The sequence below is a fragment of the Tamandua tetradactyla genome, chromosome 6, assembly GCF_023851605.1.
Source record: "Tamandua tetradactyla isolate mTamTet1 chromosome 6, mTamTet1.pri, whole genome shotgun sequence".
Lineage (NCBI taxonomy): Eukaryota > Metazoa > Chordata > Mammalia > Pilosa > Myrmecophagidae > Tamandua > Tamandua tetradactyla.
In genome coordinates this window covers 76745124-76758921 of record NC_135332.1, presented here as the reverse complement: position 1 = coordinate 76758921, position 13798 = coordinate 76745124, and the positions used below count along the sequence as shown (strand labels likewise).

The 13798-nt window shown below is 35.6% G+C and overlaps 1 pseudogene; it reads right to left on the bottom strand.

Moving 5' to 3' along the window:
• Positions 1–753: 753 nt before the first annotated feature.
• LOC143686720 (olfactory receptor 5M10-like) lies at positions 754–13401 on the bottom strand (annotated as a pseudogene).
• Between the last annotated feature and the right edge of the window lie 397 nt (positions 13402–13798).

Below are 13798 nucleotides of genomic sequence, written 5' to 3'. Positions count from 1 at the left end.
AATGGAAACAGATTTCAGTGATAAAGTCTACCAATCATTATAAGAAGGGTTGGTACCAATCCCACACAATTCTCCCAGACAGCTGAAGTGTAAAGAACATTACCTAACTTATTATATAACACCAACATCACCCTAATACCAAAGACTGATGTTCTATAGAATAAAGAAATTATAGACCAATCTCTTTAAAGAATATAGATATAAAAATCCTCAAAAAAAAGCTTGCACATCAATGCAACTGCACATTAAAAGAATTATACATCATGGCCAAGTGCATTTTAATACAGGAATTCTCCTTAGAGAAATGATCTCAGACTTACCCAAAAGACTTCCTTGGCATATGTTTTCAGTAAAAAAATTAGAACACATCTGCTATGGTTGGCAGAATTCTGGAAAATAGATTGGAAGTTATTGAACATTTTAAAACATAAGTTCCCATTGTTCTTGCATGTCCTAATTATCTTTCTTAACTTTGCACAAACATGACAACTAAAGATGGAACCACCTTTTCTGTTTTGGTTATATGGAGCAGTGACTATTCCTTCTGGGTCGTCTTTGAAATTCTATGAGTGTGTGTGTGCATGCTTTAATTTACTGAGTTGACACTGTGAACTCTGCCAAAAAAGTGTGACACACTGTTCCAATTTCTATAAGTGAATTAAGAAAGGCAAAATTACTCAATGACAGAAAATTATTTGGTAATTTAAGATGCTATCTAATAAGTAGATAAGGAAGGCTTGTTATGAACCTGTATCAAAAATGCCTGCCTTGTTTGGCAAAAAATTTCTTTGAAATAACTTCCCTTATTGCTCTTTTAACATTGTAGTTCCTCAGGGTATAGATGAAAGGATTTATCATAGGGCTCAAAAAGATATAAATAAAAGCAACAATTTTCCCCTGTTGTACTGATGTCTCAGAAGGGAACCTCAAATGCATGCATAACAGAGTTCCATAAAAGATGGTGACAGATGGGATCCCTCAGCTGAGTGGATGCCCTGGATGGCTGTGAAGAAGAAAATATAAGAGACAAGGATGATAGTGAGAGAACAGGTGAGGTTGAACCTAGCACCAAGAAGCATGGCAGTTTCTTTGACACAGGTGTCTGAGCAGGCAAGGACTAATAGAGGTGGGTCAGCACAGTAAAAATGGTTGATCTCATTGGGCCCACAGAAGGACAGATGTAGCATCAGGATGGTCTGGACAAGAGCATTTGCAAAGCCGTAAATATAGAGTGCAGTGACCAGAAAGAGGCAGGTGCATTTGGACATCTTACTTCCATATAACAAAGGCTTACAGATGGCCATGTAGTGGTCATAAGCCATTACTGACAATATATAATGCTCTGTGATCACCAGGGCAATGAATAAATGGAATTGTGCCAAACAACCATTGAAGGAAATGTTTTTTCTCTTGGATAAGAGATTAACTAGCATCTGAGGAGTGACAGTAGTGGAATAATAGACGTCAACAAAGGACAGGTGACTGAGGAAGAAATACATTGGGGTGTCAAGTTTTGAGTCACTTCTGATTAACAAAATCATGGTCATGTTGCCAATTACTGTGATAAGATAGATCACAAGGAATACTACAAAAAAGACAGGTTGCAAATCAGCTCAATCTGTCAGTCCCAGGAGAATAAACTTAGTCTCAGGGTGTAGTTTTTCATTGTATTTTCTTGGCCTCTAATGCAGTCTAAAGAAAAGGTAATAAAATGTCTTGATATATTGTCATTTATCCATTACCCCCATCTTTCCATCTGATACTCCTTCCTCTTCTGTCAATCATGCAATCATATGTGACATAAAAGAGACTAGCATAGACTAGCAAAAGAGATTAGAGATATATATTTTAAACATCTAATTTATATAGAGCTCCTTATGTGTAAAGTCAGATTTACCCTTTTTTAGTGGCACCATTTCTGGAATTCTTGATGATGTTTTTACATTTACAATTTCCTCAGACATATGGATGAAAACAGTACTTTTCTTTGAAATTGCAATCCTTTGTTTTATAGTATTCCTCTTGATGGGGTTTCTAAAGTATTAGATACTCAACTGTATTAGTGTCTAACTGAATGGATTTGGGTATAAATGAAACTGATACAAGATGAATATCCTTATAGAACTGGAATCTCCTTTCCTGCCTTCTGAACATCTTCAAGGTGTTCCCTCACCTTACAATGTGCATCCATCTTCCCCTGTCTATTTTACTTTGGTTTGCTCTCTTATCAACAAATCATACTTAATTTTTAGGATGCTACCTTGAATATCCTCAGCTTTGAAATATTTTGTGTGTGTGCCTGATGGACAAAAATTGGTACTAGGGGATGAAACTTAATCTTTTTCCTTTTATGTATAAAGCACAGATACATATAAGTCTATAAACAAATACACATATGTATGGCATCTTTCTCTATGTGTATATCACTATATATACATCTATAAATATATCTACATATTTAGAGATAGATATAATTTTCATGTGGGGAGAGGTAGTGATTATGGAAAAAATAATGTACAAAAAGAATCACTTTTAGAGCTAGAATTGAAAAAAGTTTGGGAAATATTGCCCCAGATCAGAATGACTTGTAACTCTGCCTCAGTTTACCTTCTTGTACATAAATAAAAATATTATAATATGAATTCAATTTAAGTTACTTAACATGTATCCAAATGTCATAGACAAATAACAACGATATTAGCCAAATGATTGAGATGGTACTTAAGATATCCTGAAGTGCATCTCTCAAAATTTAGCCAGGATGGAAGTAAGCAGAGAGATCATCATGAAAAATCTAGGGCCTCCTTCAGTAGCACATATTATGCTCACTTTTAAGAATAGATTCAGTGGCAAGTTTGGAAACAAGTCACTTTGTAAGGTACATTGTAAATTCATCACCCAAATTTTATTATCCATTGAATTAACCCATTCTGTTCATGAGGTCTTTGGACCTATTGACTAAGATAATATGATGAAAGGCATATTAAATAAGCAAATAGATTCATACATATTTTGCATTTTATTTTGCAAGCTCATAAGTACAAACTGAATTTTACCATCAATATTGTCAAGTAAACAGATATTTGGTGACAGAATGAAGGCATAGAAAATGTATTTGACTTCAGTTCACAGTTCCTCTTCCTGAATACTGTCTATGTTTTATGACTTATATAAAGTGTCACCATGACTAATCACTTAGAATAACATGACCCAAAGACAGGCAGGTGTCCTGTGTATTTTTTTTTTTTTTTTTTGCATGGGCAGGCACTAGGAATCAAAGCCGGGTCTCCAGCATGGCGGGCAAGAAACCTTCCACTGAGCCACCCTTGAACCACCCTGTCCTGTGTATTTTTAATGTCTCTATTTATTGAAATACTAATCAAGAGTTAAAATAATTACTATCCCCATTTATTCATTCTTGATTGTGAGAAATTTAGATAAGGTAAACAAGTGAACTTTCAGGTAATTTAACTGAGCACTTTGTGACAACAACCTTCATTTAAAGGAGCAGAACACAGCATCCTTTTTTGTTTTATCAGGGAAACTGCAGAGAAAAGCATTTGTAGCTGGACATAAGTGTCTCTGTGTTGTCCCAGACTTTGTTCTCCAAACTTTCACCTTCACCTTGGGTTCTCTTAGTAGGTGCTCATTGCTCCTACCTACTCAGTCCCACAACAAGTTATAAGAGTATTCTTCAGCTCTAACAAGGGGTGGTGTTTCCTTTCCATGAAGTCATGGCTCAAGTTGAAGGAAAAAAAAATTGGAGAAGGCGTCTTCCTGAAATAAATTTTAGTTAACTTTAGTCAGACAGATAGTTAATTCAAAAGTAGCCAATTCATCATGAAGTGGTTATAGCACATTACACCTTATTATGCTGATAATTAAAAAGAAAAACCTTGATAATTTTGAGGAATCAGAAAGATTATTGAATTCCATTCCCTTATTTTTGGTAATGAATCAATGTGGAATGAGAATGTGTAATTATTGAGAGTCACCAGAATGTAATAGTTACTGGGAAATATTCTGGGGCTAGAATCCTAGGTAGAAATCCCAGCTCCTCTAGCTTCTAGCTTTGGCCTTTAAACACATTATTAATCTCTTTTGCTCAGTTTCTTCATCCATTAAATGTAGTGAAAAATATCAATTCCCTCCATGCAAGTGAGCTAATTTCAGTAAAACATTGTCCATAGAAATGCCATATGGTAAGCCTTAATAAGTTGTAGCTACTATTGTTATTTAGTGAGAGTCAAGTCTAGCATTGGATAAGGTTCATCATCAAAATGCAAGCCCCTTGTGGCCAAGGATTCTGTCTAATCTCCAGCTGCAGCCTCAACACTGCTTTCCCAATTATAGGTGATAAGTAGTTAAGGATGGAATGAATCTTCTCTTTGTTCTAGTTCCCTTTCCATTATATAATGTCACTACTGTGCATTTGATTAAATAACTGTGCTCTGAGAATAGAGCATAATTAGCTTCTTATTTTACAGAGGCATGTAGCAACTCATCAGAATATAGATTTCAGGCATTGGTTTCACATATACTCATCAAAGATTTATTTGTAGATTCTAAAATCTAAAATATATCCAATCATACCTGAGAAAAGAGAGTGATTTCCAGAGAACTCATGGGCATGAAGAACCTGAAATATTTATATCCAAATCATCACATAGGTACCAAATCCCTATGGTTCAATTATTTCTAGAAAGAAGTCATTTTTGTTATGAACACCCACTGCCTTTTGTTATTCTGAGAATTCCAACCTCATTGAAGTCATGATTTTTACCCATTCTCTTCATCACCAGAGAATTAAATCTCCTAAGTTTGGTGATGCAATAGGAATCATTAATTATTTTAATTTACACATTGACATTTTGATATTTCTGGCTTGGGAATCATTAAGGATTTTGGTTTAAAACATTTAAGAAAGAATAGTGTATGGTATAAGGAGAAAGTTTTGGATTCTGAAAAGCCATTGGAAAATCAATTAATTTTTGGTAAACTTGGGTGAGCTATTATTGATTCTGAACCTTTTATCATATCCTTCTTCAATGCAATTGAGAGATATTCACAGACCACATAATCCATCCAAAGTGTATGATCAATGGCTCACAGTATCATCATATAGCTGTGCATTCATCACACTATAAATATCAGGCAATAATCATTATTCCAAAGATAAGTAAACAAAGTAAAATAAAAATGAAGATGCAGAACATCCTATACCTCTTATTCCCCTATTACTTATTTATTTTGTGTGTTTTTATTTTATTACTCATCTGCTCATATACTGGATAAAGGGAGTGTTGGTCACAAGGTTTTCACAATCACATGGTCATATAATCAAAGCTATATAGTTATCAAATCATCATCAAGAATCATGTCTACTGAATTACATGAGAATAGTTTCAGGTATTTCCTTCCAGCTATTCTAATATACTAGAAATTAAAAAGGAACATCTGTATAGTGGATAAGAATGACCTCCAAAGTGATCTATCACTCTATTTGCAATCTCTTCACCACTCAAGCTTTATTTTATTCCACATTTGTTCCCTATTTTTGGTCAAGAAGGCATTCTAAATCCTATGATGTCCGAACCTGGCATATCCCTCGGACTCATGTCCCACATTGTCAGGGAAACTTATACCACTGAGAGTTATGTCCCACATGAAGGGAGGTTAGTGAGTTTATTTGCAAAGTTCACTTAAAGAGAGAGGCCACATTTACACAACAGAAGAGGTTCTCTGGGGGCAACATTTAGGCTTATATATAGTAGGCCTAGTTTCTCCTTGGCAGGGGTAAGTTTCATAAGCACAGGTCCCAAGATTGAAGGCTTGACTTAAAATATTGTGAATCCCTAATGCTTGTGAGAATATTCCAGAAGTGGGGAAGTTAAATATTTCCACATTTTCCCCCAGTTCCTCAAGAGGACTTTGCAATTACTTTTTTATTTTCTGCCCAATATACTCTGGGATGTATCAGAGTACTACATAAAACTATACAGAATGACAATAGTTTATTTCTTATTCTAGGGTCCATTTAAATATGTTATTTAAATCAAATGATCATAGAGGTTTTATTAGATAGTGTGTTACAGAAAATAGAAATTTTGCACCAAATAAACATCTCTTCCTTTGGTCTCATTCAGAAGTTGAAGTTTGTAAATACAGTCAATAGCATACTTTATCCTTTAGTCTGGTTTACCCTAGTCCTAAACAGATCAGTTTCATTCATGTAATTAATTGAAGTCTGTTCATTTTTTTAAGTTTTTTAAACATTTGCTGGATGGGGTAATGCTAACTTTCACAGCTGAAGAGCTCTATCTCTGAATCTCAAGTGTCACACAGGTACTGAAAGGTCCAGGGAATTACCAGATTATACACAAAGACCTCAGCATCTCAGACTTTAGAAATAACAGTTAAAACTCAGGAATACATGTGACTGCTACAATTATAATCTAGGAACTTTACAAGGAGGTTTAATGAACATTCTGAGCTCCTTATTCATCAATTATCCAATCTCTGCCCACATTCTATCCCCTGATAACTTATGCTGTCAAATTCAGTTCTCAGTGTTTGCTCATTATACTTAGTTTATATTAGTGAGGCTTTACCATCTTTGTCCTTTCATTTCTGGCTTATTTCACTCAACACAATGTCTTCAAGGTTCATTCACCTATTTGTATGTCTCACAAGTTCATTACTTTGTGCAGCCACTCAGAAAATGTAGGTTATGTGCTACAGAAAATTAAGGATCTGAACAAAATAAAACTTTCTTCATTTATATATATATATATATATATATATATATATATATATATATATATATATATATATATATGTGCTACAGTTTGCATTTCCATTCATCTATCAATGTATGCTTAGACCACCTCCATCCATTACAGATCATGAATAATGCTGACATAAAGACCAGTGTGCAAACGTCTATTCATTTCCCTGATTTAGTTCTTCCATGTATATACCAAATAATGGGATTATAGAATCAAATGGTGGTCCTATATTTAGCCTTCTGTGGAACCAACACACTGCCCTTAAGACAGGCAGTACCATTCTACTTCCCTACCAGCAGTAAATAGGTATCTATCTCTCTTCACATCTTATCCAGCACTTACATGTTTCTGTTTATTTTTAAGCAGCTTTTTTCATACACCATGCAATCCATCCTAAGTGAATAATCAATGACCCCTAGTATAATCACATACTTATGGATTCACCACCACAGTCTATATGAGAACATTTCCATTTCTTCCACAAAGAAAGAAAAGATAAAAATAAAGGAAAAAACAACATGAATGCCATATCCCTCCCTTATATTCCTTTCTTAGTAACATTTACCTTTTGTATATTGTCTTTGTTACAATTAATGGAAAAATATTATGTTAACTGTTAACCATAGTTTCTAGTTTGTATTGATTGTATTTTTCCCTATGCTATCTCATTTGCAACCCCTTGAAATGACTTTCATTTATTAACCCTCATGTAAAACATTCTTATATATTTAAATATTAAGAATATTAAGAATATTTAAATATTCTTGTATATTTAAACACCATCATTGTCCACTCAAGATTTTGCTAATCATACAGTTTCAAGTCTTATCCTCTCTTCCATTCTGGTGTCATACATGCCCCTAGACTTCCTCTTTCAATGATATACTCAGCTTTGTCATTATACTTGAAGTATTGTGAAATTGGATAATATATTGCTATCCATTTCTTGATCTTTTCAATGAATCCTGTTGAACAATCTGTACTCCTTCAGCATTGAATGCCCCTAGTTGCTATGCTCTTTTTTCTCTACTGATAACCTGTTTTCTTAGCTTTAACTCATTGAAATTAATTTATTTATATTAGTAATACCATAAAGTATTTGTCCTTTCATTTCTTGTTAATTTTGCTCAACATAATGTCCTCAAGGTTCCATCATGTTGTTGCATGTGTCATGACTATTTTTGTCTTACAGCTGTGTATTATACCATCATACCTAATACCACAGGTTCTTTATCCACTCATCTGTTGATGGACATTTGGGCTATTTCCATCTCTTGGCAATTGTGAATAATGCTGCTATAAACATCAGTGTATAAATGTATATTCATGCCCCTGCCTTCAATTCCTCTGAATATATACCTAGAAGTGGGATTGCTGTATCGTACAGCAAATCTATACTTTGCTTCCTGTGGAAATGCCCAACTTCCTTCTAGAGAATTTGCACCTTTCTATATTGCCACCATCAGTGAGAAAGTATACCTCTTTCTCCATATTGTCTCCAGCACTTGTAGTTTACTTTTTTTTTTCTGAAAATCGCCATTCTAGTAGGTGTCAGATGATATCTCACTCTGGTTTTGGTTTGTATTCCCTAATAGCTAGTGAAGTTGAGCATCTTTTCATATATATTTGGGCCATTTTTATTTCCTCTTTGGAAAAGTTGTTTGTCCATTTCTTTTGGTCTTAAAAAAAAGAAACCTGGGTTGTATGTCTTTTTTGTCGTTGAGTTGTAAAGTCTTTATAATTTCTGGGTATTAAACACTTATTTGATACATACTTTCCAAATATTGTCTCCATTTCATTAGCTGCCTTTTACATTCAAAGACAACCCTTTGATCTGCAAAAGTGTTCAATTTAGAAGGGATCCCATTTATCTATCTCTTCTTTCATTGCTCATGCTTTGGGTGTAAGGTCTAGGAAACCAACTCTTATCACAAGATCTCTAATATATTTCCTTACATTTTCTTTTTAAAGTTTACTGTCATAGTTCTAATGTTTATGACTTTGATCCATTTTGAGATAATTTTTGCATAAAGTATAAGATTGGGATCCTCTTTCATTCTTTTGGATATGGATCTACAGTTATACATGAATTATTTCTTAAAGAGGCTGCTCTCTTCCAGTTGAGTTAACCTGATGGCCTTATCAAAGATCAATGGTCTGTACAGGAAAGGGTCTATTTATGAACACTCAGTTCAATTCCATTGGTCAGTATATCTATCTTTATGACATTGCCATGCTGTTTTGAGCAACGTAGTTCTGTAATAGGCTTTAAAGTCAGTTAGTTTGAGACCTCCCACTTCATTTTTCTTTCTCAGAATAATTTTAGCTAGTCAGGGCCCTGCCCTTACAAACACATTTGACTTTTGGTTTTTCTATTTCTACAAAGTAAGTTGTTGGGTTTTTAATTGGTATTGCATTGAATCGATAAATCAGTTTAGGTAGAATTGATATTTTAACTATATTTGGTCTTCTGATCAATGAACACAGTATATTCTTCCATTCATTTTGGTGTTTCTTGATCTCTTTTGTTTTTCAATACACAAAATTTGCATATTTTAAAAAATATGTAACATTTGCACCTACTTTTCTTCTATTTGCTATCTCTTAGACACTGATACTTTATTTTTATTGCAACTCTTTTTATCATAAGAATTGACTTTTTTCCTTTTTGTAAGAAATAACATACATACAAAAAAGCAATCAATTTCAAAGTACAACACACTGGTTAGCTGGAGATTGGATTTCATAGTTTGGTAAGGGTTACAATTCCAAAATTTTATGCATTTACTTCTAGCTGCTCTAAGATACTGGAAACCAAAAGAAATAATATGATTCAACAATCATATTGATTTGTTAAACCCTACCTTCTCTGTATAACTGCAACACCCCCTTGAACTTTTTCCCAGTCTTTAGGGGTATTTGGGCTACACACATTCTAACATTTTCATGTTAGAAAGGGCTGTTGAGAGCATGGAATAGGGAGATGGAATTAGTTGAGGTTCTGGAGAGGCGGACTCCTCTGAATTTTAGGACTTATTTGGTCCAGGGACCCATCTGGAGGTGGTAGGTTTCTGGAAAGTTATCCTACTGCATAGAATGTTTGGGGAATCTTATATATTATACTAGGTGTTATTTAGGATTGGCTGAAATGGATTTGATTGGTATTTGGCAGACAATGATAGGCAGCAATGTCTAACTGAAGCTTGCATTAGAGTGACCTCAAGAGTAGTGTCTTGACACTATTTGAACTCTCTGAGCCACCAATACCTTATTTTTGCACTTCTTTTCCCCATTTTTGTCAGAATAGCATTATTGATCCCATGATTCCAGGGCAAGTCTCATCCCTGGGGGTCATCTTGCATGTTGCAAGGGAAACTTACTCCCCTGGATATCATGTCTTATGTAGGGGATAAGGCAATGATTTCACTGGCAGAGTTGGGCTTGAAAGAGGGAGGTCATATCTGAGGAACAAAAGAGGTCCTCTGAAAGTAATTCTTAGGCATACCTGTAGGTAGCCTAAGGTCTGCTACATGCATAAAGCTTCACAGTAGCTAGATTTAAGATCAAGGACATGATCTATTGATTTTGGTGTTCCAATGTTTGATACAGTATCAGGCTTTTCCCAGTTGCAAAGTTTAATAGTCCATATTTTTTCTCCCATCCCTCAAGGGATTTTGCCAATACTTTGTCATTATCTGCTGAATATCCTCTGGGATGAATCCAGGCATTACATTAAGCTATTGAGGATTAACAGCCTCATTCTGATTCCATGTTTGTATTGCTTAAATGATCTATCCACATAGGTTGAGCTACATTATATGTTACAGAAAATTTAGGTTCTGGACAAAATAATCTTTCTTCCTATGGTGTCAAAGAGTAGATGAGGTACTAAAATATAGACAATGTCTTCCTTACACCTGTATTCTGAATTACCTTAATTCCAATCTGATTGGCTTTATTCTTATCTCTTAATACCAGGTTATAGATATAAGAAACAGTCTCTCAAAATCCAAAAGTAATAATTACCACTCCAGACTAAATTTGACTGTTATAAGAGCTTGCAATCTAGTTCCCTACTTATTTATAAGCATTTTTTTAAATAAGACCATACAATATTTGCTCTTTTTTAATGGTTTATTTTGCCTCACCAAATATCACACAGGTTCATTCACAATGTTGCATGCCTCATAACTTTCATTCCTTCTTGTAGCAACACAATATCCAATCACATGCATACACCATTATTTGTCAATCTCCTTCTCAGTCAGTACATACTTAAGCCATCTCTATTCATTAGGCATCATGCATAATGTCCAAAGTCAAAACCCCATCAATACTTTCAATTTTAGATAATTTCGTTGTTTCCATGAGAAAGATAAGCAAATAGAAAAACTAAATCTCCCCCTAAATCTTGTGCCTCCCACCATTATTTATGCCTGGTGTCTAGTGTTGCTGTTGTATTGTAAATGTTTTCATGTTAAACATAGACCATAGCATGCATTAGCATTTTTCCCCTGTATCCTGAACTTAAACATTCTTTGTGCAAGAATCGTACATCTGCAGTAATTCATGCAATAACTTGTTTAACTTTGTAGTGTTAATTGGTAGGACACATAAGTCTATACAACACCACTAAACCATATTCACCTTCAATATGGTAATATTACTTATAAACCCACTTGTGAACTACCTCAACTTCTATCCATTCCCTTTCATTTGAGTTCAACCTCATTAGCTAACCATTCACCTATCTCCAACTTCCATGTATCTCTAGGTACCCTATATTTTGTAATATAAGTCTCTGACTTTACCATTACCATGGTCATAAAAGTAGAATCATATGGTATCTATCCTTTTGTGCTGGCTTATTTAACCCAGCATTATGTCCTGAAGGCTCATCTGTCTTATCATGTGCTTCAGGGCATCATTTCACCTTACTGCTTCATAATATTCCATCACATGTGCATACCACATTTTGTTAATCCATTATTCTGTTGATGGGCACTCGGATTATTTCCATCTCGGTGATTTTGAATAATGCTGCTATCAACATCAGTGTATAAATGACTGTGCACTGCTTTCAGCTCTTCTGGGTATACTGAGTAGTGGTTTTACTGGGTCATAGGACAATTCGATATTTAGTTTCCTAAATATCCATATCCAAATGGTCATCCATAACAGATGCACCATTCCACATTCCAAACAACAGTGCAGAAAAGTCCAAATTTGTCCATATCTTCTCAAAAATTCATAGTTTTTTCTTTAACAGTGCCACTCTTTAGGTGTGAGGTGGTATCTCATTGTAGTCTTGATCTGCATTTTCCTTATAGCTAATGAAAATGAGCATCTTTTCATGTCCTTTTTAACCATCTTTATTTGGTCTTCAGAAAAATGTCTGTTCATATCTCTACCCCATTTTATAATTAGGTCTTTTGTTCTTTTGCTGTTGAGCTGTATGTTTTTTCCTTAATGTATAGAGTATATCAAACATTTATCTGATGTGCAATTTCCAAATATTTTCTCGTATTGAATTGTCTCCCTGTTCTCCTTTTTGACAGCGTCTTTTGAGGTACAAAAACATTTAATTTTGAAGAGTTCCCATTTATCTATTTTTTCTTTTGTTGCTTGTTCTTTGGGTGTAAAGTTTAGGAAGATACCTATCTTTAGACCTATTGCTATGTCTTGAAGATGTTCCTTACATTTTATTTTAGGAGCTTTATGGTAATGATTTGTATATTTAAGTGTTTGATCCTCTTTGAGTTAATTTTTGTGTAAGGTATAAGATAAGGGTCTTCTTTCATTCCTTTGGCTATTGGTGTTCAGTTCTTCCATGCCCATTTATTGAAAAGACCCACTGTCACTATTGGTATTAAACATTGTGCTGGGAAGTTCTAACTAGAGCAATTAGGAAAGAAAAAGAAATAAAAGTCATCCACAATGGAAAGAAGGAAGTAAAATTTTCTCTTTCCATATGACATGATCCTATATGTAGAAAATCCCCAAAAGTCTACAGCAAAGCTACTAGAGCTAATTAATGACCACAGCAAAGTGACAGTACACAAGATCAACATGCAAAAATCACTAGGGCAGAGAGGCAGGGCCAAGATGGCGGCTTAGTAAGGTACGGGCATCTTAGTTCCTCCTCCAGAGCAACTACTAGGTGACCAGAAACAGTGCAGAACAGCTCCCAGGGCCACAGCAGGGACCGGACACACAACATACCCCAGTCTGGACTGGCTGGACTAACTGCAAGACTCTGCTATGGTGAGCTGCCCGAGTGGCGCGCACTTCCCCGGGCCATGGCGGCTGGCGGCTGGCACCCCTCCCTCCCTCCTTCCTGGACCGGCTGAGAGTATCAGAGAGGCAAGTTTCCCAAGCTGCGGTGGGCGGTGGCCAGCGCCCCTCTTTCGTGGGCGGCTTCCCAGACCGGCTACAAGTCTCAGATCAGCGGGTTCCCCAAGCTGTGGCAGCCAGCGACCAGTACCTCTCCCCTCAGCGACCAGTACCCCTCCCCTGTGGGCGGCTTCCTGGTCCGGCGGCGGGTCTCAGACCGGTGAGTTCCCCAGGCCACAGCGGCCAGCCACCGGGGCCCCTCCACCACAGGCAGCTTCATTCATAAAGGAATGAAGTTGGAAATCAATAATAGGCAGAGTGCCAGAAAATTCACAAATATGTGGAGGCTCAACAACACACTCTTAAACAACCAGTGGGTCAAGGAAGAAATTACAAGAGAAATTAGTAAATATCTCAAGGCAAATGAAAATGAAAACACAACATATCAAAACCTATGGGACGCAGCAAAGGCAGTGCTAGAGGGATATTTATTGCCCTAAATTTCCATATCAAAAAAGAAGAAAGGGCAAAAATTTGGGAATTAACTGTCCACTTGGAAGAACTGGAAAAAGAACAGCAAACTAACCCCAAAGCAAGCAAAAGAAAAGAAATAACAAAGATTAGAGAAGAAATTAATGAAATTGAGAACATGAAAACAATAGAGACAATCAATAAGA